The sequence below is a fragment of the Struthio camelus genome, chromosome 15 (genome assembly GCF_040807025.1).
Source record: "Struthio camelus isolate bStrCam1 chromosome 15, bStrCam1.hap1, whole genome shotgun sequence".
Lineage (NCBI taxonomy): Eukaryota > Metazoa > Chordata > Aves > Struthioniformes > Struthionidae > Struthio > Struthio camelus.
Genome location: NC_090956.1, coordinates 9906786 through 9933562, shown reverse-complemented (window position 1 = coordinate 9933562; position 26777 = coordinate 9906786). Strand labels below are relative to the sequence as shown.

Here is a 26777-nt window from a genome sequence, read left to right as displayed (position 1 = left end):
TCGATTAACGTCATTGGGTATAAATCTGCTGTGGGACTCCAGTGATAAAGAAAACTGATGTGCACCACTCCAGGCAATAAATCTTTGGGCTCCGGCTCTGGGGATGCCAAATGCACTCGTCAGCTTGTTATTCTTGAGCCCATCAATTGTGTAGCAGTCGTTGTGAAAGACTAAACAGTGTTGTCCTGTGCAGAGGCTGGGCGCTGCCTGGGCAGCTGGGAAAATCCTCCAAGTGTGAAGCCCGGGCTTCACCTTTCTGCACCTTCTCCGTTTGCTAAAATAGAACAAGTCCCCATAATAATCCTGTAAGAGCCTGTGATTTTCTTTTCTGCCCCCATGTCCCAGTATTGACAATTTCAGATTTCATTTGCCACGCTGCATGTGAGTCTGCACGCACAGCAGTCGCGCTGCTCCCCTGCCTGCAGGAGCTGCGTTACACGAGTAACTCGGAGAGGAGACCTGGACACAGGAACGCACCTCTGGGCCTGGCTGCGCTGCGCAGTGGATTGCCACTGATCGCTAGCGTTGGACCTCAGCCACTCAGCATGGTGCCTTTGGGGGGACCTTATTCAGCAGCAGCATTGGAATGCCACCAGGCAGCCTCCCCACCTGAACAATTAGTTAGACAGCGCACCAGCATTTCTGGTCTGGGGGTTAGTGCAGGCAGAATTGGCTCAGACTGCTCTGCCCTCTGTACATTTTGGTAGGTCCTACTGCATGACGTAGCAGTGCTGCGTTTCTGGGCTCCTGCGTGTTCCCAGGCACCTTCTGGGGCTCCTGGGTGCTCCCAGGCTATGGGTGGCAACAGTCTGAAGGAATCCACTCATGGGTCATGGTGCAGCTCATGGTGGCAAAGTCTCTCAGCCTTGGGTGCTCTGAAACCTCCTGATATGGGAGAAGTTGGACATTACCTTCCTTTAAATAAATCACGTTGTTCTGCCCGAGAGCCTGGTATTTTGTCCAGCTGGAGTCAGGTTTAATCCGGTACATCAGGCTAGCTAACTAAAGCATTTGCAAAAGCCATGCAGTTCCTAGCGATGGACCATTCGGGGCTTGTTCTCATTACAAGCTTTTTTATCATTATTCTTAAAGTAGAAGCCTGCCACAAATAATGTATGTAGTGTCTGGCGTGAGCTAACTAATGGTCTGCCGGGCGACTGTTTTGCTGCCTTCAGTACTTTGTACTTGAATATTCTAGTGGGAAGGAAGCGGTGTAAAGTTAACTGTAGTAATGATGGGCTACCCGCACAAGCGTATATATATATTTCCCAGAAAACTGCTCCCTTTGGTACTCATTTGTTCTTTAAGTACCATATATTGCCTGGACTTTAGTAACACCACAGTATGATATTAGAAAAATTAGGTGAAAATTCAAAAAAAAACCTTCAAAGACATGATAAAACTGCACATAAATCATATTAGTCATTTCTTCAGAACCACCATTATTTCTTGACGAGGAAGTGAGAGGCTATGAGATTTGAAATTTCCTTTCCCAGCAATCCTTATAATTATTTTTATTACATCATGACAGCAGCCCCACTAAGGAATGCTGTGTTTATGGTGGCTGTATAGTGGCATGAAAGATGAGGTACCACTACAGGAGAGCTGTGACAGCGTATTATAGTACTTGGAGAGCTAGAAAAATGAACTGGGTTTTTTTGAAGCTTCTGAAAGTGCTGTAGTAAGGAAAAGACCCAGGGAAAATCTCGTTTTAAAAGAAGTAGATTTTTTTTCATTTCTTTACTAGCTATTTAGATTTTTTTTTTAATAATTCGATTGCTCAAAATTTTCAGCTGACACTATGGCTGAGCAAATAACTCCAAAATGTTCGGTGCAGGTTGTCATTAGGAATGCTGGATCTTTGCCTTTTCCTCCTTTACTTCTCCATCATCTGTAACAGGGGAAAAATACAGCAGATTCTCTCTTAAAACTTTACAAAATTTGACCAGCTGTAGGACAGAGTTTTTATTGAAGTCACCCATTGCTACCCATTGCTGTAGGAATATTGTTACGTCTCAGAAAGCATTTTTATATTTCAGAGAGAAACCTTAGATGAATTTTGAGTGAGAGTATATGCTTGTAACAGAAAGGTTTATATTCTGTACCTGCATTATGATTTACATTGTTTCGTTTCATTTTTTGTGTAGAGGAGACAGGAAAGTATACACAGGATTAACAGTGAAGTGCATGGCTTCTTTGAGAGCAAGAGAGTTACCTAGTTTCTTAAATAAACATAGGGCCAAGTTGCGGAGTAACTGAATAGCATGTTATCAGTGTTGGTTATATTTCTTCCTTGTCCCTTCTGCTAGGGGATGCTGCCCATAAGCCTTCTTTTTCCTTTCGTAGTAAGGTCTAAAGTAAATATGACTGAACGATTCATGTAGGATATTCACACGCTGAACTGAGTCTGTGCAAACTTATGATATGCAGGAAATGCAGGATCAGGTTCATAAACCCGAAATTTTCTGCTGCTTTCTGTCTGTATTTAGCCCACTTAACTTAGAATGCCCATTAAAAGCTATCCGCTTCAGGGGCTACCCGTGCGATGTGATGTGCCAAAAGCCCGGAGCTGTTGAATATTGTTGCTGTATTAAGATAAAATTGAGGCAACACAGAATTTTCCAATTTTTTGTTTAATTACTGAAGTCACTTTTTAATAAATTAGGAAGTTGTTTCACTTCTTGTAAATATGTCTGTTTGCATGAAGCTCCTTTTAATTCAAGGAAACCTGTCAAACTGTCTTTATTGCTTGAATTCTGGGTGTAACTTTTTATCACTTTCAAGATCATGGAATTTAAATTGGTGATTAAAAAGACTCCCTTAAGGATCTTATTTGCTTTTAAGAACTCTGAAAATACAAGTGGTTCAATTAGACTAGACTTGCTAGTTAAGGTAAAGTTGTAATAGTTTCTGGAAATGTGATAGGCACCAGTAATCAGAATAATGCATCCTAATCCTGCAAGACTTATATTTTTATTTCCTGTGACTTCAAACACAGGCAGTGGAGCTCTTCTGAGTGGGGTGCAGATTTGTTTGGGAAGGCTGTATTTAGAAAGTTAGCAGAAAGAGGTAAAAGGAATGGGCGTCTTTATGAAAAAGCCATGTATTTTATGAAGACTCTTTTTGCTCCCTGAAGTAAGATAAGATGTCATGTCACTCCTCTCCGGTATCATGGGGATAGGTTTAGCTCTTTGGAAATGCTCTGGAAACACTGTCTTTATAAGGTATGCGGTAGGGAGGAGAGAGAGAGAAGCGGCAGACACCATTTCAGACACATTTTGTTTCCAGTGTTTCTGTATCTTTTTGGTTAATATTTATTTTTAGCTATTATAATGATTCCATACTTAATAAGCACCTAGATAACCAAATACATGCATAAATAGAGATAGATAAAATATTGATATTATCTGGACATGCTGTGCTCTTGTGAGAATAAAGTAAACTATTTATACTGCTCTGAATAACAGCATAAATTATAGATCAGCTAATTATACTATGTGACTGTGGAAAATAGTAGAATAAAATTGAACCGAAAAACCAGAAGTGGTAGAGGATGTAGAGGACAGTTTAAGATCTCTACTAGTTTTGGATGGCTTCGACCACAAACTCAAGGAGAAGGTTCAGGTTTTGTTGATGCCAACTACTAAAACAGTATTTGTTGCCTGGGCTGCCTCTAACCATAGCTGGTGATGAGAGCCTGTGGTTTGCATGCAGCCCAGACTGACAGCTTTAAAGAGAGATCTCAGTCCGGAGATTTGAATTCAACCTCCTCCACATTTCTAGAAAATCTGAAAAGGGCATGTTAGTTTTAAGTTTCCATGTACAGATTTCACTAACACATCTGTATATAATTTTCTTAACGTGGATATGTTCTTTCAAAACAATGAATTGCCTTTTGGCAATATTTTAATGAAAACTTTCTTATATTTGGTTGGACTACTGGCAGGTTTTAAGTGAAAATGAACTTCAAAACCTTCCTAAGGTAACACATTACTGATTCTTCCTCCTTGTCCTTAAATGACCAACTCTCCAAAATGCCTGAGAGAAAATGAGTGTTACAGTGTGCCAAGAAAGTCCAGGCTCCGGCAGAAAAAGGAGAAAAGCATTGTCAGAAGGTGAAGTGTTTTCCCCGGTAATTCCTTGTCACTGAACGGTCTTGATTACACCAGCGCAGCTCCAGCGCTCCTTCCGCTTGCAGCAATGTAAGGGCAGTCTGATGGCCCTTGAAAGTCTTTCAGTTGACTTTGTTGTATTTTGGATGAATTTGGGAAGAAAGGCCGCCTTTCAGGTCCCAACCCACCTACAGTGCAGAGCCTCAGGCCCGCTTTTAACCCACAGATGGGAAGGTTCCCGGAGCCCGTGTGAGAGCATTAGCTCTTCAGTAACGCCAGCCAGTGATGCGAATCATTGCACCTCAGCTTCTCTAGTAATGCTTGTGCTAATTTGCACTTTAAACTTAAGAACAGCATTTGGTAGCTGATAATAATGATCTTGTCTGCAAGATATAGGGAGAGTTGAGAAGCCTGAATCAAGGAAGCTCTTTGAAGTGATAACAGAGACGCTCATTAAACTCCATTGTTAGGTTTTTATCCTTCCTCTGGACCTTTGTCTAGAATTGCTCTATTGTTTCCATTTCTTCCAGATGCACTATTTCATTATGATGCCTCCTGGATTAGAAAGAAGAGCAGTAAAAAGTTTAATTATTTAATCATTGATGAGGTTAGGCTAAGTCAGACATGAATTCAGTTATGTAACTCTGAATATAATATTTCGAGATGGAACTGAGAACAGAGCTGGTCCAAAGCCCAGGCAAAGGAGGCAGCAGCCCAGGCTGGCTGGCTGCGGAGGGCACGTCTCCTTGCGCTGGGCTGGTGGGAATCACCTCCCGTGGGGAGGGCTGGGAAGAGCCCAGCTCTGCTCCTGGATCCTGCAGCCGTCTGCGCCTGTCGCCAGGGGAGGAGCGAGGAGCAGGAGGCCATCACTGGCACCCCCAGAGCTGGCTTCATTCCTTTCCCCATCCTCCTTGGCAGCAGGAGCAGAAATCTCTGTTCTCTCTCCTCGTGCCGTAGCCACCCCTTCCTGGTTGTGCCCTTTCCCTGGGAAAAGAGCCTTACGGTTAGATCACAACACTTACCCGAACAAATCAATAATGCCTCCTGGTGGGTGATTCCCTAGTGCAGATACAAATGAGTAACCTGGCAGCATCTTAAGTGAACGAAAGAAGTCTACATAGACCAGCATAATGATGCAGACATAGATTTACATGTATTTATTAATTTGATTCATAAGAGCCTTCTGTATTCCTCTCCCCATTTTTATTGACTCATATGCCTGAGTTTGCTTTGCTATGAAGGAAAATAATAAAAGATGAACCGCCAGATATTTTCATTGTTTATAGTTCTCATATATCTTTGCAAAGCAAAACTGTTATTAGAAAGCCTAGCTACAGAGCGACATTATCTGCAGCATGTAAGATGTTTTCCAAACAGTGTAGTAAATACTCAGAGTTGCCACATCCCAGACATTCCCTGGCATTAATAAACTAATGCAAAGCTAAGAATCTAGCCAATCTAAAATCCAGTGTATACAATCTTGATGATTTACAGTACAGCTTTTGAAATAATTGAGTAATGCCCTGGGACATTTTTCTCTGGAGCCTTTTATTCAACAGTTTTACAACCATCTGCAGTGAGTGGCTGCTTCAGCTGGTGTAGCTCAGGACAGTTCCACTGAAAGCAGTAAAATAACTCCTGAGTTAGAATAGTCCAGTTATTTGTAGGAATTAATTCTTGATTCACTCTATGCAGATTTAAGTGTAAATTAAGTGTTTTCATGTATCATGAAGATATTCTCTAGCTGGTAGCTTAGCAGTGATCTAGTAACATCTAGGCATCTTTATGTGCCTTTATGTTAATATATTTACCTTCTTGGTTGGATGAGCGATGCTAGTTGGATGCTGGCTATTGTTTCAGGACATAAAGGGGTAAATCATGTCAGCAAACCTGCATGAGAATGAGTAAACCAAGCTGTAAAAGTGGATCTGTTCTTCTACCCACTAGCTAGGAATGCAGTCTAATTTTAATCTGAGAAACCTACCTAGGTGGAGAACCCCACAGTCCAGTGATGTGAACTGCAATGGTTTACTGGATTAAAATAATGCAAAGAGATTGAATTCAAGATCAGGCTGTGCTATATGACAAAGGTGTCTGTGTTTTTAGAGTCACATATCTGTAGCTCTCAAGCATTGCTGTGTTATATAGCATTATGAAAAAAGGAGAACCATGTATAAAGACGACCTCTTAGAGAGATGTTCTTTGTTGAGGGTTGTGAGGTTGTAGCCTGCTCCCCGGCGTAGTGCAGTGTGCAGCACGCTCCATGTAGTGCTATGGGGAAGGCTGCAGCGTGTGCTATCTCAGTCAGAACTGCGTCTGCATCATAACTGTTGCTGCTCTTGATCAGTAACAGTTATGTAAACCTCTGCAAATTTTAACTCACTTGTCCTTGCATCACCCCTGAAGTAATATTATATCCATTTTACAAATGGGAAGCTGAAGCACAGAGAAACTGGATGACTGTCTCTAGCCTCGTCCTCAATCAATGTGTATCAAATTACCTTAATGTTCATCCGAGTGCTCAGATTTGTCTAGGAGAAAGTGTGATCATCACCAGATAATGTCATTCACTTGTCATTATGGTAGTAGAAATGACTAGACAGCATAAAGATACATTGCTGCTTGTCCCAAGAGCCATGTCACTCAAGCTGTATTTTTCAATGATAAAATTACACTTTACGAGTGATCAGGTTCCAATGAGGTTCAGCCGATGATCAGCTCCCTGGTTTTCAGCTGGGGACATTATCTGCCATATCTGCCCCCCACCCCCATTAGGTGTTGTTAATGTAGTTTAATATAGGCATGATCAGACCCTCTTTTGAATGATAAATGCTATTTTCTGTAAAACCGAATGCAGGCTCCCTCTTATACCCTGTATGACAGACAAATAAGTAAATGTGCTCACTCCCAGAAGGTCACCTCTGGTAAATGCATGACTTTGCCTGCTGGGACAAGGATTAGTGTGTGTCCTAATAAAAGGAAGGATGAAATGAGAAGAAAAACTCATTTTCAAATCAGAGATTCTGGCTACAAAGCAATTATTCCATACGCTTAGAGAAAAGTAACTCCCCACAGGCTGGCTTTTTTTTTTTTTTTTTTTTTTTTTTGCAAGACTTTGGGCCACAGAAGCACTGCATACCTCCATGGCTCTGTGCTTATAAAGAAAATATACATTAGCTAATCTCATTCTGTGACTTACAGTACATGGGCCATAGCACCACAGACATCAAAAATGCAGCAATTCAAAGTACATATGGCTGCTTTCAGCACCAACAAACTGGCTGCTTCCAGAAATGTTTGGATGGGAAGTGGTTTCCTTTCACCTTTCACTACCCTTTCACTTTCCCAAAGACCACTTTTTGAAAACTGTGATGTAAAGAATGAAGAGTCAGGTATGTATTCGATTTAGACTATAAGCTTCTAGAGACCTGATGAAGTCTGTGGAGCTGCCTGTAAAACTGCATGTTCTGCCTGCAGATTTGTTACCAGGCTGTTCTTTTTGTAATAACAGCCTTGCTGTTTGCTCTTAAAGCGGGAGAAGAGAGACTAGGCAAGTGACGTGTTCAGTAGTGAAAGGGTTTCGTTCCTCTCTAAGGGTTAACTCTGACTAAGCTGTGCTCTGCAGCTGAGCTCATACCTGCAAATGGGAGAGTTTAGGTGAGAAAAAACTGGAACAAAGAATTTATGAATGACTAAAAAACTGCCAGGGCAGAGGGTGAGGCAAAAATTCAGTCAGAAGCTACCGGGAAGCGGACTGAAATCTAGTTACCAGAACGTAGGTTGCTGGATTTCTGCTGGACTATCTGAATGCGCAGGCAAGACAGCCGTTCCCTTAGGCTTTGTACAACATTCATGATCTTTTGTTCTGTGTTGTTTCCACTGTTGTGTTTAATTTTTTTTTTTTAATTTGATTTAGGTTCTCCAAAATGTGAAATGTCATGATTCTCAGTGGGCAAATATGGAGGAGGACAGATCCCGTTTGACATATTTGCGTAGCTGAGGGCCGGGAAGGCAAGAGTCACAATAAACGCTCATGAAGAGATCAGGGAAGAGAAAAATATTGCTAGCCTTGACATGTAGACTATGAGTGTCTTTTTTAAAGAGTATTTTAGGAGTTGTTGTAGTTGAGGACTCTGTTCATTGATTTCTGTGTACGTTACTGTCTCTTCATGGAGCTGTATGCTTGATAGTCCCCTTTGTGAAAGTCAGAGAATGCCCTACGGTAGGTTTGTCATACCAGTGAATTGAGCAGAAGGCAACCTAACATACTCACCTATCTCTGGGTGAATATGTTAAGTCAAATTCTGAAATGGCCCCCTTCTCAGAGCTAGCTGAAGACTAACATCTGTACTCATTGGTCACATTAAACAGATGTAGGGGTCTACACCTTTCTACCATGTATATTATTTCTCTCTGCAACGAGGTTCTGCCCAGCAGTCATCTAGGGGACTCATCAGTTTAGCTTGGTCAGGGGGATTTTACGTTCACAGTTATGAAAAAAAAATTGTAGTCCATTTTGGACTATAGCAAACAGACTGCAGTAGTCTTGAAAAAAGTGAAGTTTGTGTCTTTCATTAACTCCACTACTGGAGTGTTACCTGGACTGCTTAAGGTATGAAGCCGGGTTTGGTGTAGTTCTCAGTGTCCTGAGCTCTGTTGCCTTCTTTCTAGCCTATTGCTGTATCTTTTGCTTTTTCCTCAGTAAACAGCATTGAGTAATACTTAGCATGCACAGGCCTGCAGGTAGCTGGCTTTGCTACACAGATGTAAGATGGATGAGTGGGCTGTGTTTATACTGTTACTCTCACTGGGTTTTGGATGGCTGCTAAACTACAGCACATAGGGAGCATCACTTCAGTGCTCAAACCTGTCCCGTGGGAGCCTGTGTGATATCACAGCTATTTCCTGGCTCCACAAGGTGGACTATGTATTGCACCGTATTTCTGACTCAAAGGATTGCTTGGATATGTATTTTGGCAGTATGAATTAGATTCAAGTCTACAAAGTGACTTGGAATATATACAGAAGGAGTCAGTCTCTGCAGAGAAAAGCCCTGGTGATGAGCAGAAGGGAGAAGTAAACCGTCAGCCTTCTCCTGGGGAGGAGCATTTGGTGCAGTTCTTCTCATACATCAGTCTAACACAGAGCACAAGCAGGAGGAGACTGTGCCTCTGAGATTAGAGAATATTTTAACTCTGGGATTGCTGGTCAAGAACAGAAGAAAAAGAGATCAATGTTACCATGTAAAGTACAAGGTTTGGAAGCCGTGCATGAATACCACAAGCACTCAGTAGCACAGAAGTGAAGTCCAATGGCACTAGAAAGCAGGGAGCAGTATATTCCTTCAAATAAATAAAAGACACTGCATTTCCACCCAGAGTGCTGATCTGCTCTCTGATTGTATTTATGCTGCCAAATCATGTTTAAAGAACACAGAACAAAACAGAATAGCTGAAGAATTTTCAAATGGAAAAAGGCGTGCTGCAGATGTGTCTTGTAATTGCTGTTATGTATTCTGCTTGAGTGTCTCTGCATTGAGACATAAGTATAAAGATCTTAAAAGTGCTGCAGTAACATCTGGATGCTGTTCTGATGGCATAATGCATTGGTAAACAGTGTTATTGAAAGTGAGAAATGATGCTCTGCATATCTTCTATCTGTGATTCCACTCTAGCAGTAGTTTTCAAATAATGCTAAAAGAAAGATACCTGATTAATGATCGTCCAGGCTCTTGTATCAGATTTGCAGTGGGAAAATTTGTCAATAACTAATATGTGTTCTATAATCTTTCCTAAATGAAACTCTGACTGAGTTGTTGGAATCCCAACTCCTGAGCAAGAGTAGTGCTACTTTTCAAAGAAATTTTATAGCCTTACTGATATATTGCTGGCTACAAGGGAGATTTTAGAAGCTAGAAAAATCTGAGAAGCAAAAGAAGTAGAAGCATTCACTTTACATAATGCCGTCCCATACTAATGAGACTATCAGTCATGACTAGCCCAGTGTTTGGATATGTTAGGTGGAAATTTCAAAGGAAACCTATCCAGACTTCTATATCCAGTGCTCAAGTGGTATAAATCAGTACTTTCCAGTGGAGTTATACTCGTTTACACTAGATGAAAGCTGGGTCCTATACTCTAGCAGACTGTATAAGTCATGTTCTTATTTGCAGAAATATGAAATATGGAGCACTATTGTGAGGCATTGCATGATCTTCATCTCTTAGTCTACTTAATTAAGTAGAAATAATAGAAGTACCTTTGCTGTTCCTTTCTTGGGAAGCACGCTGACTTTCTCAGAGATCCCAGTACTAATGAATTTTTACCAATATGACTAAAGGGAAAAACAATTTATTGTGAATTTGTTACCTGAATATGTTTTCCTATCACACAACATGAAGATAATCCTAATTTATTCATATAAAAGTTTTTTTTTTGTCTCCAGATACTTCACTGCATCATTTTATTAACTTTCTGCTGAAACACTTTTCCTATGTACTCCATGATTACTTTACAGTTATTGGCAGTGAAAGGGCTTTAAACTTTTTTTTTAAACTAGATACAAGAAAGGTTCAGTAATCTATTTAGAAAGCAGTGAGTGAAGCTCCACCTGCTCCAGTTAATTTCATTCCATATATATTTTCTTCTATTCCTTATGCCACTGCAAGTGGTCCTCTCTCTTATCTGTAAGATAGACCTTGACTCAGATATTATTTCTTTGTCTACACTATCTTGAAATCCCGCTGAGAGCCAAATGCCACAGCTGGGATCCTCCGAATGGAGCTTTGAAGAGAATTTTTTTCTCTCAGTTTTTATTTACTCCCCTTAAAGATCAATACTGACATAGAGGCAAAGGGAAGAGCGGCTCTTTCAGATCCTAAAGAGTGTAGGCACACCCAGTGCGGTGAACATAAAACCTTTTCAGAACGTGTCTTTGGTCCAGGGAGAGAGCTGTGCCTGTAGTATTCATAGGGAGCTTTGGCCTAGACAGTTGTGAGAGGGAGCAAAATATCTACACAAATCATCCTAATTGACAGCTTTTAAAGGAAAAGAGGGCAGATGGGGAAGTGGAGAGCTTCCACGGGGTGACAGAGCAGCATGTCGCTTTGGCAGAAACGTCCCTAGTTATCTTTTGAACCAGAAAGTACTACACCAAACTCATGTTTTGAAGAATTTGTACCTACCCTATCCTAGAGGTCCTAGCTAAATGTTTCTAAATATGGCTCTTGAGGTTGCATATTCTCTTTCTAATGCAGGAGCAGATACAATCAGTGGAAACTCTGGCACACGTCTTTAGTGAGCCAATCAGGTAGATTTTATGCAAACACAATTAGGGCTTACATGACTCAGTAGCTGGTGTTCTTGCTATCTCCTTCCAGCATTTATTCAGAACCCACTTTTAGTGCAGCTGAGCATATACCAGATACTGAGGCATGCAGACACTGACTTTGTTTGCATAAAGTCACTTTTTGGCAAATTGGCTTCACATGCCCTGATTGTGCATTGACAGTTTTGGTCTGTATGTTCAAGCTAAATCCATAATACAAAGACAGACAGTCTATTTTGAATTTAAAAATTACTGAGAGAGCTGACATAGTTACAGGTAAGCATAGAGACATTTCGTTAATAAGGCATAGATTTTGCTGAAGTTATAAAGTGCTGTTATAGCTGCTCTGAAACTGGTAGTAACAAATGATTTCTAATATCAGTTCCAGAACTACAGCATCTAAGCGAGAGAGAAATTCTTTTGGCAGGTACCCTGCCAGCATTTAGGAACTGAGACTTTCTTGAAAGGGAAATGGCTGAAGAAAAAGATCAAGAATGGCTCTAATTTAATATCAAATTGCTATGTTTAAAGGTTTCTTAAAGTTTATTGCTCATCACAATACATCCTGCCAGTGTACTCCAAAGGGCACTGAAGCTGCCCTCCAGCTCGGGAGAAGAACCAGAGCAGCGTCCATGTAATTTGGCAATACCCCTCCCGTTCAATTCTCTCCACCTTGAATGCTCCTCCGGGTGCCAGAGGCACACCCAGCCCTTTCGCAGCAGTTTGCTTTAGGTCTTGCCACACGGTACAGATGGCCCCATCCTTCCTGTACCTTAGCGCGTGCTTTCTGGAGAGCTTGCCCTCAACTCTTTCCCGTTGCTGGTATGTTTGCAGGGACTGGCGAACGTACAGGTGTCAGGAGGAGAGCTGGGCTAGGGAGAGTCAAAGACAAAAGGGTTTTCTGGCCTTCTCTGCTGGTCAGCTGTGTTGTGCAGGAGCTCAGCTGGCTTTGTGGGCAAGGAGGAACTTCTGCTCATGGCCCAGTATAGTCAAGGTTATCATACTAACCCTGTGCAAAAGGAAGGCTTAAGTTCCTTCAGGGAAGCTCAGTGAGGATGAGTAAGTGTCCAAGCACGAAGATCAAGTGTCTAATGCAATAGTCTCACAAATGCTCACACGGATAACAGAAACATCATTGCTCTAAGGACCTTCAAATCTTCTCCTGCTCCTTAAGACATCCATACCCTCCTTTGAAAAGTCTGTATAAAAACTCTAACAAATTGGATATCCAGGAGCATTTTGGAGCAAGAATCACATCAGACTCAGCAAGGTTTCTTTGGTTAACGCAGCTCTTGTTAAATGACAAAAATGTGCTTAAAACTGAAGATGATACTGGAGAAGTCAAAGGATCCAGGATGCTGGATTTGCATGTGTGTGTCGAGTATTTTGCAAACTGTTTTGCAAGGCCTGCAAAGGGACTGCAGAATGCCTGGTATAAACTTTCAACAGGCTGGGATGCTGCTTAACTAGGGAGTTTTTGCTGTTCTGAGCACAGTAGTCTTAAATCTTCAAGTGGGAGCTTTCAGTAAGAGATTATATAAATAGATTGTACTAGGTGTAAGTTAGGCATTAAAAGTATAAAATATTCTAATTTTAACTAATGGTATTGAAAGATGGTATCCACTATAAAGGAAGACTCTTAAACTGTATGTATTTAGTGGACATGCTTTGAAACAGTTGAATTTTGCGATTTTTTTCCAGAGTATCATTAGTGTCTTATGATATTATTTATACGAAGCGTGCTTGGGTTTGGTATTTCTCCATTTCCAGACTCTTAGTTTTATATTCAGTGATAGGGGAACTGCATCAAATGTATTTACAGCTCATGTAATCCGAGTCTTAAAACTGTAATGATTCAAGAAGCTATGAGATAAGTGACATGGTATGTGATGAATGAGTGAATACAGCTAGAATGGTTAAACAACACTATAGCAATAGGGCTTCATAGAGAGAACCTCTCTATGGGCTAAAGCACTCATTTTTGCTGGCAGTTAGAGGGCCAGATTCAGAAGGAATGATCAGATCATGAAATGGACTTTTTTACAGTCTGGTCTCTAACCCTGGTTTAAGGTCAAAGAGATCTTACATTTCAGAAATCCTCTTTCTGGCACTGCCAATGGCTGGCAACACCAGTTGAAATACCTTTTTACACTGGCAAAATCAGTGCTGGCAATGGCAACTAAGGGAAGGAGTGGAGAGAAGTGAGGGGTGAGCGGTGAGCATGGGGTTCTCTCCCAAACAGGGCATGAGGATGTGTCACAGACATTGACATCTGTGTCCCTCCCACAAGATGGGCAGAGAATCAGAGACTGCAGCACCTTTTGCTGCAAATTGCAGACTTATCAGCTGGTGACAATAAATGCGAGTACGGGTCAGCAATAAAATGATGAAGAGCTACCAATGTGTTCAGTCTGAAAAAAGCTGACATGATGCTCAGGTGCGTCAGTTAAACTATCCTTGTTGACGATGGGGAAGTGTTTGTGCTAATGTATAAGGCATTGGCAAGATCTCATTTAGAATAATCACCAATATAAGAAAAATTGTAAATAAGATGAGGCTTAAAAACATAATTGTTTTTAATAAACTAAGAACATTTCAAGTCTGTTAGACTCTTGTACATCAAGGACAAGGTCCATTCACAGTCATTGGGGTTCTATCCAAAAATCCACAGTTCTCACTTATTAAAGAACATTTCTCAGCTTCAGTGAATTATCCTCTAATTAGAGATCAACATTTTATAAACTAAACATACTTCAAAAAAAGGCAACCTACAGTAAGTCATCTTGAAGAGACAGACTTGGGGGAAAAAATAAATGTTTCTCTCTGTGCAGAAAATATTACAATTTATCTTTTTATGTCATGATGAACCTCTAGGAAGGATGTAAAGCAAGAAAAAATAATGGAGATGCCAGATATTAAGTTTGGAATTGTAGCACTTCATTTATAGGATGGTAGAAATCAAAATGTTCCAAAAAGTCTATTTTGTCTGGAGGCAAATGACTTAAAACAGTCCCTGCAATGGATTTTTGCACTGGTAAACATTTTAGGAAACCCTGCATGAATAATTTTCTAAGGAAATTAGTTAAGTTAAATTTAATTTAAAGAATTCGTCACTGAATGACTCTTGAGAGGTCCTGTATACTGTGGAATTTTAATAAATATGAAAACCAGATTTTTACATTTCTGCTGATCACTCAGCACCTGACTGCTACATTTCTAATAAGCGAAAGCTATGATAATGAGAGACTTGCCTTTTTAGGAAAATAAAAGAGGCCATAGAGCCAACTTTTCCTAGGCATATATTACCAGGGAGGAACAGCAGATGAATGCACCTGTACAGCATGTCCCCAGATCTCTCATAGTTTCTATAAACCATCTGCATAGATTGTTTAGGCATGTCAGTTTAGTATTGTTTATAACCATTTGCATACAGCTTTTAAGAGTAAAAGTGAGAGCAGAGCTGCATTGTTAAACTGTACGTTCGCTTGCGTTCAGAAATTACTATTTGCATGGGAAATTCCCAATTTTGCATATATGTATGTGTGTGTGCGTACATACGTCAAGTATATTAAGTAAATACTAGATAGACTCGATAGACTCTTTGTCTATCAGGACAAAAAGAACCAATGTGCCCACGTGGTGTCACATCCAGTATGACACAGCCTGTAAACCTTCTCTATTAGGGAAGGAAATACTGTTCTGTGCAGCTTAAGAGCACTCCATTTGCACGCAACCAAGAATGTATTTTTGCATGGGTGGTTATACAGTTGAGGCCTATAGGCTTGCTGTTTTGCAGATCTCCACTCCTTTCAGCACAAGAACTATTATCAGCCTCAGGTCAAGAAACCGTACTAGAGAAAGTTTCCTATTCTCAGGCCTAATAGCCAACTGGAACATGTGCAACAAAAATACCATAAAAAATCATTTTGAATCAAGAGGTATAAGAGAAATCTATGTGTATGCAATTGCATGAATGCTTCCTCTAAAAAGAAAGGGAGAAAGAGGAAGCCAACCAAAACTGTTGTAATGGTATAATATCCAATTATCACAGCTCAGGGAAATGGCATCATATACCGTATTTAAATGGAGTAAAGGTATGTGGCATTTAGCGGTATTCAAAGGTCTAATTGCAACCTCCAAGTTTAAAACATGTAGGACTTATCTTCTGCAGGTGTAAATCAGCCTTGCTGTACTGCTGTCAATGGAGTTGTACCCGTTTACAGCCGCCAGGGATCTGTCTCATTAGGTTCATCTGACACGCTGTGTTGGAAACCATGTCTTTTGCAGGCTCTACGGTTTTTGTTGCCAAAAACTTTTCAACCTTGAGAGAGTGAAAGAAATGTGTGACAAAACAATTGTACTTTGGGGATAAAGCATCTCCTAAAAAAAATCTGTTTTTCTCTGTCCAGTTGCCAAACACTTCCTCCCACGTAAGCAACTGAAGTCTCATTTGAGCAACTTATCATGAATAGTACAACTGTTGCAAAAAATGTGTAGTCTGCAAACCCATCACAAGTATTTAAAACAGCCTTTTCTCAGACCCAAGGGTAATAGCTGCTGACTGTCCCTCAAAGACAAGTTCTGGCCGAATGCGAGGTTGCCAGTAAGTCAGGCAGGCACTTTGAAAATAAGCTTTTGTCCTTTCTCTTTCCTCAGACATCCAGAACACCTGAACTCTTAAACATACTACAAAGTTGATTCTGCCTTTTTTTTCCCTTTCTGCGATCAGTCAAAGGAAATTCGTAAGAATACACAGCATTTCCTTAATACAGCAGAGGCTGACAGTAATCATGAGGATAATGAGCATCAATAGTACTCTCAGTTTCTGGAAAGAGCTAATATACTCTACTCTTCAAAATTTAGAATGGCAGATAATCAATGTTTTACCTTGCCCTTTAAAACTGAAGTAAAAAGTAAATGTAAACTGTTTTTATCCTCTGCTGCACAGGATTTTTATGCATTGAAGGTTTTGTTATTGCAACATTTATATAGCAGGAAAAGTCCTAATTTATGCTTATTGATTTTAACATTGCCTTACATTTTACGCTGTGAGCAAGCATCTTCAAAAATCAATATTTTTACATTTTGATAAATCTGCTTCACATGGATGGTTCTACTTATCAATCCCTGACTTTTGAGCAGCAATGAAATATATGTAAAAAGGAAAGCTAGTCAGCACAAAACCTTCCCCCGTCTTACTTAGTGGTGGTCACAGTAAGCTTCTTTAAACATATATGGTATATGTTTTTTGCTAAATGATCAATGTTTGAATTGAAGGGCTCATTCAAAGTTATACGCTGTGGGATAGCTCGTACCTCAAATTGACTAATTTAACAGTAACACAAGGGAGGAACTTTCCAAGTGTATTAAACTTTAAAAGCATATCAAAAGTACAGATGACCGCTAGCACGCTCATTTTACAGGCAGAGAACAAAGGTATGTCGAGGAGTTAGGAAGGCCCCATAGCAGATTAGTGACTTTTCTTCAAGTGGATGTGTAGCTGCTGCTTCTGGCAGAGTAGAGCACGTGTCTGGGAAAGAAACAGATTGCCTATGTGGGATCAAAATTCTTCCTAGTGGAAGTCCCCAAATCGGTATCATTGCACCAGGTTTCTAAAAGTTCTGCTTCATTGCTGCCGTTGAAAGGCAAGGGCTTTTGCCATTGACTTCAACAGCTGCAAAGACAGCTCCAAAATATTTTGAAATTATGTTAAAAAAATGGACTGCTTCCATTAAAACTTCCATAAGGCAACATTAACTTTTGTGACCAGCACTTAGCAGGTCATCGTGGCTCCTGCTAAAATTGGCAGGATTAAGCAGGTCTTAATTTTAATAATGAGAAGCTGTCAGACAAATAATTTCTACTGCTGTTTATTCACAAATGTAAATTCCTCTAACAGCCACTCAGGACTCTGAAGGACACCTGCTGTTGTTTAATTTCATCCAGCAAATGCATATCTTATGGTTACATGGCTCTGTGAGTGAGGAACATCTCCCTGTGTTCTCCCACAGGGGCCTGAGGAGGAAGGAGGACAGGGACCTCCGTGGGATCTTCAGGAAGAACAGTTAATGTCAAATGAACTTTCCCGTGAAATGTTTCGTATTTTTTCCAGAAGCCCCGCTGGCAGGGTTGTTGCGAAGGGGAACACAGGAAGCGCACAAAGGAAGAAACTGTCTTTCACCCAGAATGAATGCTGATGGCACATAATGTTTATTGCTAAATCCATGCTCTGTCTGATAGCATCACGCTAGGTAGTTACACTCAGTTGTCCATTATCCCTCACCCTTAACCGGCAGGAGCAGGAGTGTTCAAGAACAAAATACGCAGTAGCACAGGGTACAGGCTTGTTATAAGGAGAAAGTGAATCAAGAGCACAAAATGAGATCTAGAGCCCTGCAAAATGAGACTCTGAAATACATATTGCTATTAGTTAATGACAGTATTAGTCCTCATATACAACCAGACAGTTTATTGCTTCCTGCTCTTACCCCCACCCTGCAGGGCATCATCTCTCTATTTCTCTAACTGCTCACAGGGTCAGCTGCTTTGGAAAAGTTTCTTCAACCAACCGAGAAAACAGGAAGAACAGTTAGAGACAAAACTGTTCTTCCTCCGACCCCTCGCAGTGTCAGTCACTTCACTGATCTCACTTCACAGGAATTCAGGATCTGACTCTGTATCGGCAGAGCACCCAGTCGGGACCCTTTCCCCCGGTGTGGCCGAAGACAACGCTGCCTGGCGAGCTCGCTGGGCTGATGAAAATACAGGTGGTTCTCCATCAGGTTTGAGACGCTCTCAGGAAGTTATGGTGTCTTTCTAATCAAGATCCCTTTTTCTTTGGAGATTACAGGACAATGGCCCGATTCCTTGTTTGAGAAGGGTGCCCAGAGTGCCCCCAGCCTGTGTTTCGGTGCTGAAATCAGAGCTCTTATTTGGACTGATAAGAATGGAGAGAGCTTTTCCAATTTCTAAGGCTTCCATTTCTGTGTGTCCAGTTAGAGGCCAAGGACACCCACAGGCATGAGTTGTGCTTCAAAATCCTGCTCCTGGGATTTTCTTCATCCAGGCTTCAAAAATATTCCTGTGTCACTGTGCTTTGTTGTTCCTCTTTGTCATTTCTCCTAAACAGTAGCCTGCATGAGCTGGCTATGTACTACCTCTCTGAGGTAAAGGATGAGGATCATTTGTCTAATGGGGCAGCGCTGCCCTCTTAAAAATTAAAAATATTTATTAATATATATAAAATGATAACAAGACACTGATTGGATTGCCTTAGTGTGAAGTGTGTATACATGGAAAACCTCAACAGATCTTGCCTGCATCTAATTTCATTGCTCTTTTGTAGGATTCCCTGGACCCTCGTGAAAGCTGTGAACAGTCCTACAGTTTCACGTCAGGCTGAAATGCCACTTTACTAAGGCTATACTATAGCTCAGAGGAAAAATTAAAAATGCCCTGGGCATGAACACCTCAGTGCTGAACTCTGACATTAAGAGCTAAAATGTGGACATATCTGTTTTGGAGGTAAGAGAAAGGCATAATCACGCTTTTGGGTTTATTTCCCATTCCAGAGACAGGATGCCATTCACACCCATTCCCTTTTTGTGTTTAGTTGCAAGCCTGAATCAAGCCAAAGAGACCTTGTTTTGCAGAGATGTTAAGTGACTTTTTTTTTTTGTTTAAATAAAAGGGCTCAGCTAAGTAATTCTGACCATTTAATTGGAAAATACTCTGTATAGCTCTGGCTAACCTCTCTAAGCAAGGCAATATTATCATCAGCATGCAGAAGCATCCCTGAGGGAAAGCATGCATTCAGTGTATCTCTAATACAGTACAAATAAGGGGGTGGAAGTGAACTTTGGGGCGCTCCTGCAGTCAAGCCATCTATTTCTCTGAAAGTACATGCCCTCCCGCCTGCTTCCAGGGAAACACCGAACTGCATTATCAGCTGCTGTGAATGCACATAGCTGGTGCAGAGATTAGAGCACCTGACAGCATCGAATGTTTGTTCTGCATTCAAGAATATCATTCTCCACAGATGTCTCTTATCTGTAATAATGTATATTTGGTCAGTACACTCAAATAAAGCCGCAGAAGTAGAATATCTGGGGTGGAATCCAGGTTGGGAAGCACTTGGCACAGCCGGAATCACAACAGAGCTGTAAAGAGATCTTTTCAGCATTTTTCTGGACAGTGAAGACGGGAAGAAGACAATTAGTGTGATAAAAAATTCACCAGTTTCTGCTCAGTGGCTTGAAACTTACGGTATGCTTTCTCTGGGTTTTCATCCTAACTCTGTCACTAATACTACATGCTGGTTTTGTCTCCATTTGGGTCCAATGACTGTCAGTACCTGCAGACAGCTGGGCTGGTGGCACGTTGCTAGTGCCAGCCAGACATGGGCTCCGTGGGCGCTCCTCTCCCCTGCCCCCTGCCTGCACTGCCCCTGCAATGCCGCAGCCAGGCCAGGACCCCGTGAACTGACATCCTCAATGCAAACACCACCATCGCTACAAAAAAATGGTCCAGTCCTGAAGCACATGCCTTTCCACTGAAAAAAGGTTTTGCTTTTTTGTCAAAATACTGTGTATTTCTTTTAGATTAACAAAGTCTTCCCTGATAAGAGTTTTAAATGCAAAACGCAAAAACAACACCTAGGGTGTTGGTAGCTTTGCATTTGGTCATGAATATCTTACCCGATTGTTAATACTATGGGCTGCTGCTCTTCTGTCTTCACTGGGGTACGAGGCATCACTTTTGTTATAAATAGGAAACATGCGGTCATTTTCTATGCATAGGGGAAGCACTCTGTTCTCAGAGAAAGATGAATTATGTAGTCTAAACAGGTGACACATAGTAGATGTTGTTGCTTTCCATAACCTGAGATGTAACCCAGCTGTGCCCTTTGCTTTTGCAGATGTCAGCTGTACCATCTGCTGATGAAAAAAAATGTGCATCGCTGTGGAAACACTGAGCAGTTCTGTGGTCCTTTCTGCACTCTGGTCAGGCTGTGCATTTTTAAATAACATGACCTTTATTGATTCTTACAAAAATGAACTGTGCAAGATGGAAAAGTTGAAACAAATCCTGTCACAGCTTCCTCTCAGGCCAAAGAATACAGTTATATTACATAAGTGTTAAAACTAGGAGAGATGAAAATGGTTCAGTTCATTTGAAAACATTTACGAGACCCTCAAAAAAGAAAAAAAAAAAGCAGCAGCAACGACTGGAAACAGAGATCTGCTAAGAGAGACAGTGATGGGATGGGAAAAATACTTTTTCTATTGAAGTCAGTTTTGGCATTGCCTTCAATGGAAGGAGGATTTCATCAAATCTGATGTTTAATACACCGGAATTTTATTGCTTTCTGCCCTAAAGAGAACGCTGTGGTCTGAAACCCTTCTCTTTCTGGTAGGCTTTAGCTGACTCTCGGTAGCTAGCTGCTGTTGGGCACTGGCAGGGAAACAGTGCCAACAATAGGTGATGGGGAAATCTGTGTAGCTGTATGAGCCTTGCTGCCTGGCAGTCTTCCCGTTTTCTGCATTTAGGCCAGCTGTTTTCTTCCTCTTCTCAAGAAGGCCACAGAAATGTTTTATTTCTGCACATGAGGTCCTCTGGCTCCACGGTCTCCAGGCACCCCTAGAATAGCTTCTCAGTCCTGAGAGCTAATTCCCAGATCTTCCAAATGAGCTTTTTCCCCACCCCCCTTCCATATGTCACTGTCCCCCTGCTTTTTTAACGGCCGGAAGACAGGCCAGAAACCATGAGCCCTCTTGCAGCCTTGTTCATATCCTCTCCTTGCACCAGCAGAATCATGTAAGATCTTCAGCTGTAGTATTTATTAGTCTCCAGTGACAGACAAACCTAGAAGGTCATGTACATAAACTAGCACAGCAATTGCTTGACAGTATAAAGGACATATCAAAGTTTCTTGTTCATTTGATCAAATTCTAGGTGACTCTAGAAGGAACACAAGTGTCATGTGGATTAGTGGATAACTAGATAGCTCAGTGCACCGGAGAGAACCATAAGTGGTTTTAATTCTGCAGTCCTGTGCCATTGCTGGCTACTGACAGCATGAAGTACCAAAAAAAGTGCGTAAGTACTCATATGAAATCACTCACATGTAACTTTGGAAAATGTGGCTGTTCTTCCTGGTTCTGAGATGTTCAGTGTCTCCGTTACTCTGAAGCTAATGGCAAGAACCTGTTTCTGCTCTTGCATAGCTTTTAGGTGCAAACTCTATTTGACTAAGTACCCCAAAGTCGAGTCTTAACAACCTGTCTTTTCTAATTGGAAGGAGAGGTGAGACAAATTTAAGAAGTACTGTGCTGCTTTGTGTCAGTGCAAAACAGCAGGCATTCTTGAAACAGCCACAAACGATGTCAAGCTCTCCAGACTCCCTGAAGAAAGATAAAGATAAAAATTGGAAGATCCTCCTAAAAATAGGAAAATAAGGACTTATTCTTTTAGGCTGTCACTCTGAATGGTCTGAGATAGGCTAGCTAGTGGCGCAGCTGGCTGCTGCGTTATCCATGTGCTCTCCTGGCAGCCTGAACATTCCTGATGACTGATGAAGAATCAGGACAGTTTCCTACAACTGGTTAGGTAAAGACTGCTCATGAAAATTATGACACTTACATTTGTGACGGATATTTCGGAGACTGTTTCTGGGAGATGATACACCATTATGGGAGGTGAAATTATAGACTCTTCCAGAAAAGAACGCGTGATGTCTGTCACAGACAGATGCTAATGTAAATGTTTAAGAAGAGTTTGTTGAACTATGTGACATTGCCTGTACGGTGAGGCAGAAATTATATTGCTACTTAAAGATATGCTATAGTATAAAAATCAGTGGATGAGGAACGGATGGGGATGGTGCCAAAACAGGGCCACTACTATGACAAATGTATTGGCAAGCAAGCGTAGCAAGAACAAAACCTATCAACTACGTATATTAATTGTTAGTGGCTTATCTTGAATGTGTCATTCCAAGATGGTATTAGAATTAATGCTGTCCTAAAAGGTGCTCTTGCAACTATGTATGAAATTGCCCAATTAATTAAAAATCTCCAACAAGATGATAGATTTTGGGAGAGAAAACAGTGAGCAGTTAAGTACGCCACCAGGCGCTCATAAAATGGACTCTCTCTGCAGAAGAATTTATTGTCTTTCATTTCTAAGAGCTGCCTTGCATTGGGAGCTGAACTGAAGTAGGAGCTGCAGGAACTGAAGATCACATTTGCAAATCTTTCACCTTTCAAAAGTATTCTTTTTACTTGTGTTATTAAAAGAGCATTTGAATGAATAGATTCGTACCATAAATCAGTAGTTTTAATTATGTGAAATAAATTACTTTCCTATTGAAACACTCTTTCATTTACAGATGCAGGCCCTGAAGTCACCGGTGTCCATGTCTGTGTTTTAGATTGACAGTGAAACATAGGAAATCACGGTGATGTTCACCTCTGGCAAATCAAGTTCAAACATTTTTCAGATCTCCTGCTCTTCTTCCTCTTCTTCCCATTCCAGTCCACTGTAGGACTCAAAAAACATTTAATGACAAGGAGCTGTGTGCAGCAGGATCAGTAATATGATCAGAATAATTAAACTTTTGGTCCTACTGGGCTAGTAGCTGATAGGAGAGATCACACATTTGGGAATGTTCTGTTTTTTCTGCAGGGGCAGAACGATCTGAGCTCTATGTCCATTTTCACCTGAGGCACAGGGGAAGATCTTGAAGCAGAGTGACGTCAGAACTAAAGAAATAAGCAGTAGACAAGTGTAGGAGTTGGCATAGAGCATTCTGCATATTAAGTAAGGGAGGGAAATGTTAAAAAGACCCGAAGATACCGGCAGAGAATTATGAGAATGAAAAGGAGGTGTCTCTAGGTCTGAGCTGTGATAACTGGGGTTGTTCTCTGACTTGCACTCCCAGGTGAGCTCACCAGCTCACCAGCCTAGGCTCACTCGTTCCCCTACCTTCTACAGGTTTTGAGTGTGGCTGATGGTGGCAGAGGAAACGGACTGAGCATCTTTACAACACAGCCTCTGGTGTTCCTGCACCTCAGCTCTCCAGGTATAAAAATGGAGATTTATTTATCCTCATCACTATCAGTAGTTGAGAGGTGTTTGTATTTTATGGCAAAAAGCAGCACAGCAAGGCCTATATCTGCAATCTTCTCTCCTGTATCAGTACCCAAACTCAGTAAGTGAAATCACAACTCGTATTGATTTTATGTTCTGCTGATAATGAATTTGGGAATCCTCTGAGATTAGGTAAATGTGCTGACATAGAGCTATGGGGTTGGCTCCTATATTTCTTTTTCATAGCAGCTAGCCACTATCAACACACACATTTTGTTACAATGATGTATTAAAATTCAATATGTGTGTCTCGTCTTATTTAAAACAAAGCAGAAGGGAGGGTGGAGAGATGGGGAGGGGGATTAGCCTGCTAATCCTAATAAAAGGAAGCCCATTCAAATGATTAATTTTATAAACTACTGCACACTTGCGCTGAGTAAGAAGTGAAACCTCTTGCTGTTAGCTTCGGCAATAACAGAGCTGCTTTGATTATTAAAGCCACCGTGAGGAAACACCTAGAATCAGAATGCTGCCAGTCAACTACATAGTCACTGGTCAAGAGCTCCTTTCAGTATATAAATGCAGGGAAACATTGCCTTTAATAAAAAGAAGAAAACCAAATACCTACTATATTCAAAGCAAAACTATGCTGCAAAAAAATAATGTTACTATCCAGGCTCCAAATATAAAAGATCCTTTCTTTATGCTAGGTGTACAAACACACACGCACACCTCAGCACCACTGTGAAATGCTTGAAATACACGCAGCAGAGGTAAGGAGGGGGATGTGCACCAGCAAAACCGGAGGCCGTTCCCTGAGTGGCAGACCCTGCATCAAGCAGACACCGTTACGGTCCTGTCTGTGTGAGTACAGAAGGACACAGAGCAGGAATCCCAAATGAACAGCTACAGTAAGTATTTAAAACCATTTGAGAACTGATTTTATTAGTTAAAATATAATTTTGCCATTCAGTGATTTGTATATTAATATTTCCTGATTCCTGCTTATGGAAGGCAGGGCTTGTAATTTTTACAAAGCTCACACAATCCTCAGAATTTGCTGAGATAGTGATTTTGAAGGCATGTGCTGCTAATCAATGTGTTAATGATTTCTCCCATGCTGTAATCCATCATTTTATCACAGCACACAGTTTAGCAATTTGCTTATGCTAATTATTACAGCACCCAGAACAGTTCTGAGTACAGCTCGAGGCTATGGCTAGAGAAATGTTTGCCATGTTATTTACCTTTCTCCCACTTACCAAAGGGAAGGCCCGGAATCCTAGAAATACCAAGAAAAATTTACTTAGATACCAGAGGCATATATCTTGCAGTCAGCGTCTTTCCCTTGGTGATCACTGCAGAGATGGCTTACAAAGAAAGTTGTTCTGTCTCCAGAATCCATTGCACTCTTGGATGAAGATATGAAAATGAGACACGCAGGTATTAGAGATAAACAGGGCTTCTTGCACTGATGCTTCTACCACAGTAAATGTGTGGAGGGACCAGAACTGTTGATTACCAGTGCAAAGGAGTCAGAGAGACAGGAGTTTAGCAGACAGAGTACTACATGGGCATCAGATTTAGGCTTTATTTTCTAGCCAAACATCTGACGTTGCAGGTTGCTTTCCCATTCTGCACTTTTGCTTTCCTTGTGTTGCCTGTTTAGGGTCTTTTGACCCTCTCAGGGGCAGGAAGCATTACCAGACTACTCTGTTTCAGTGTGGATGTTCCTAACGGAAAGATGTCTTCTCTTTTGCTACTTAGGGCCATACCTTCAGCTTTCCCTATGCAAAAGATCTTTAATAGGGTATATTTTGCAAAGGCACATAAGTATTTGTGGCATGTAAATGATACCTAGATGTTGATCTTAGCAAGTTGCCAGTGCAGTCAGCTGTGCATGTGAATGAGTGTGTGAGTGTGCCTCCGCAGTTTTTTGTCCCCATGTAGATGTTTGTTGGGGTAAACAGTTTGTCTCCTTCACCTCCATGCATATAAAGTTTACCCACTTCTTATGTACAAGAAGAGCATTTGTGCAGCTTCCCCACACAGTGACTGCCAGTGAGGAGGAGCTTTCAGAGTGCCCGATTCAGTAGCGGGCTTTTAGTCGCAAGGGTCGATAGTCAAGTGTGTCTGAGTGAGCTGCCAGCCAGGCAGGATAAGGGCACTGAGATACTGCTCCCCCCTTCCAACCGCCCGTGGGGGAAGCAAGCTAATAGCAGGGTAGGCTTGGGAGGTATCAGCCACTCTCCTGGACTGAGCTCTGCATTTCAGTGCGCTTGCTAGAGTCTGTCACCCAAGCCAATGGGCCCTGGGCAGGTGTTTTGGGGGGACAGATGTGGCTAGAGGGCTTTTGAACTTACTGACATGCCTGTGGCTTTGCTGAAAACCGAAGGCAATGTTGAAATTGCGGTCCGTCACAGAACAGTAGTTTTCAACCTCCATCATAATTGCCCTCTTAAAAGTAGCACAGAAGACTTTCCTGACAAGGCCATTACTGTTGAAAGGACAAAGGGAAAGTAGTTAGTTGGCTGTGTTCAGAACTGGGTTATCAAATTAGCTTCAGCCACTTTCAATTACAGAATCTCATGGTTTTGAAATGAGTTCTAAATGAGGGGCTATAATTCTTTGTCTGCAGTGAGCAAAAGAACATCATCATCATTATTTAACGGGGGCCTATAGTCTAGCTCACTCCAAGATAAGTTTCATCCTAAAGAAGAAAGGATTCAATTGGCATGAGCAAGGCAAAAGATTATCAGCTGGCTGGACTTCAGTGCATTTCTCAGTCCTGCAGCTATGGAAGTGACCTTGGGACTCATCCAGGAGGGATTTACTCCCAGAGCCATTCTGAACCACTAGCTAATGAAACATAAATACCAAAAATTAGAGCAGTAAGGGTTGTCCCAGACACGCATCATTTCAGCTTAAGTTAGTGTTTTCTTCTGCAGTGACCTCTACTCTGTCTGAAGGGTGTTGTTATAACGGTGGTGTTAAATCTGACCTGTGTGGTGGCTTTTTGGTGTTACTGTCACATTGCATCACATTAACAAGTAGAGAGAAGAGTTAGGCTCATGCCAATAAAAAAAGAAGGTTCGTTTTTGTGTTCAGGTAGCCTTCTGTCCCTTGTTTGCCCTGGTGAAGCAGAGAGGAGGAATGGGCTCTTGCTAGGCCTTGCCTCTACAGCTGCTTTGCCCCAGTCAGCCAGAGGTTCTGGGCACAGTAGACAAGCTTGGCTGGGGAGGACTGCAT

At 41.4% G+C, this 26777-nt stretch overlaps 1 long non-coding RNA gene across 4 annotated transcripts in view; it reads left to right on the top strand.

Annotated features, from left to right (window-relative positions):
- The window catches only part of LOC138061078 (uncharacterized), a 45776-nt gene extending 23015 nt beyond the window's left edge, over nt 1-22761 (top strand). For 2 of the 4 annotated variants that reach the window (XR_011134707.1, XR_011134706.1), the window contains exons 2-3: nt 17974-18962; nt 20356-22761. This is a non-coding gene — a long non-coding RNA (uncharacterized lncRNA). Of the gene's footprint in view, nt 1-14906; nt 18963-20355 lie in introns of those variants that run through there. The other 2 variants (XR_011134708.1, XR_011134709.1) reach the window with 2 other exon arrangements.
- The last annotated feature ends 4016 nt before the right edge of the window (nt 22762-26777 follow it).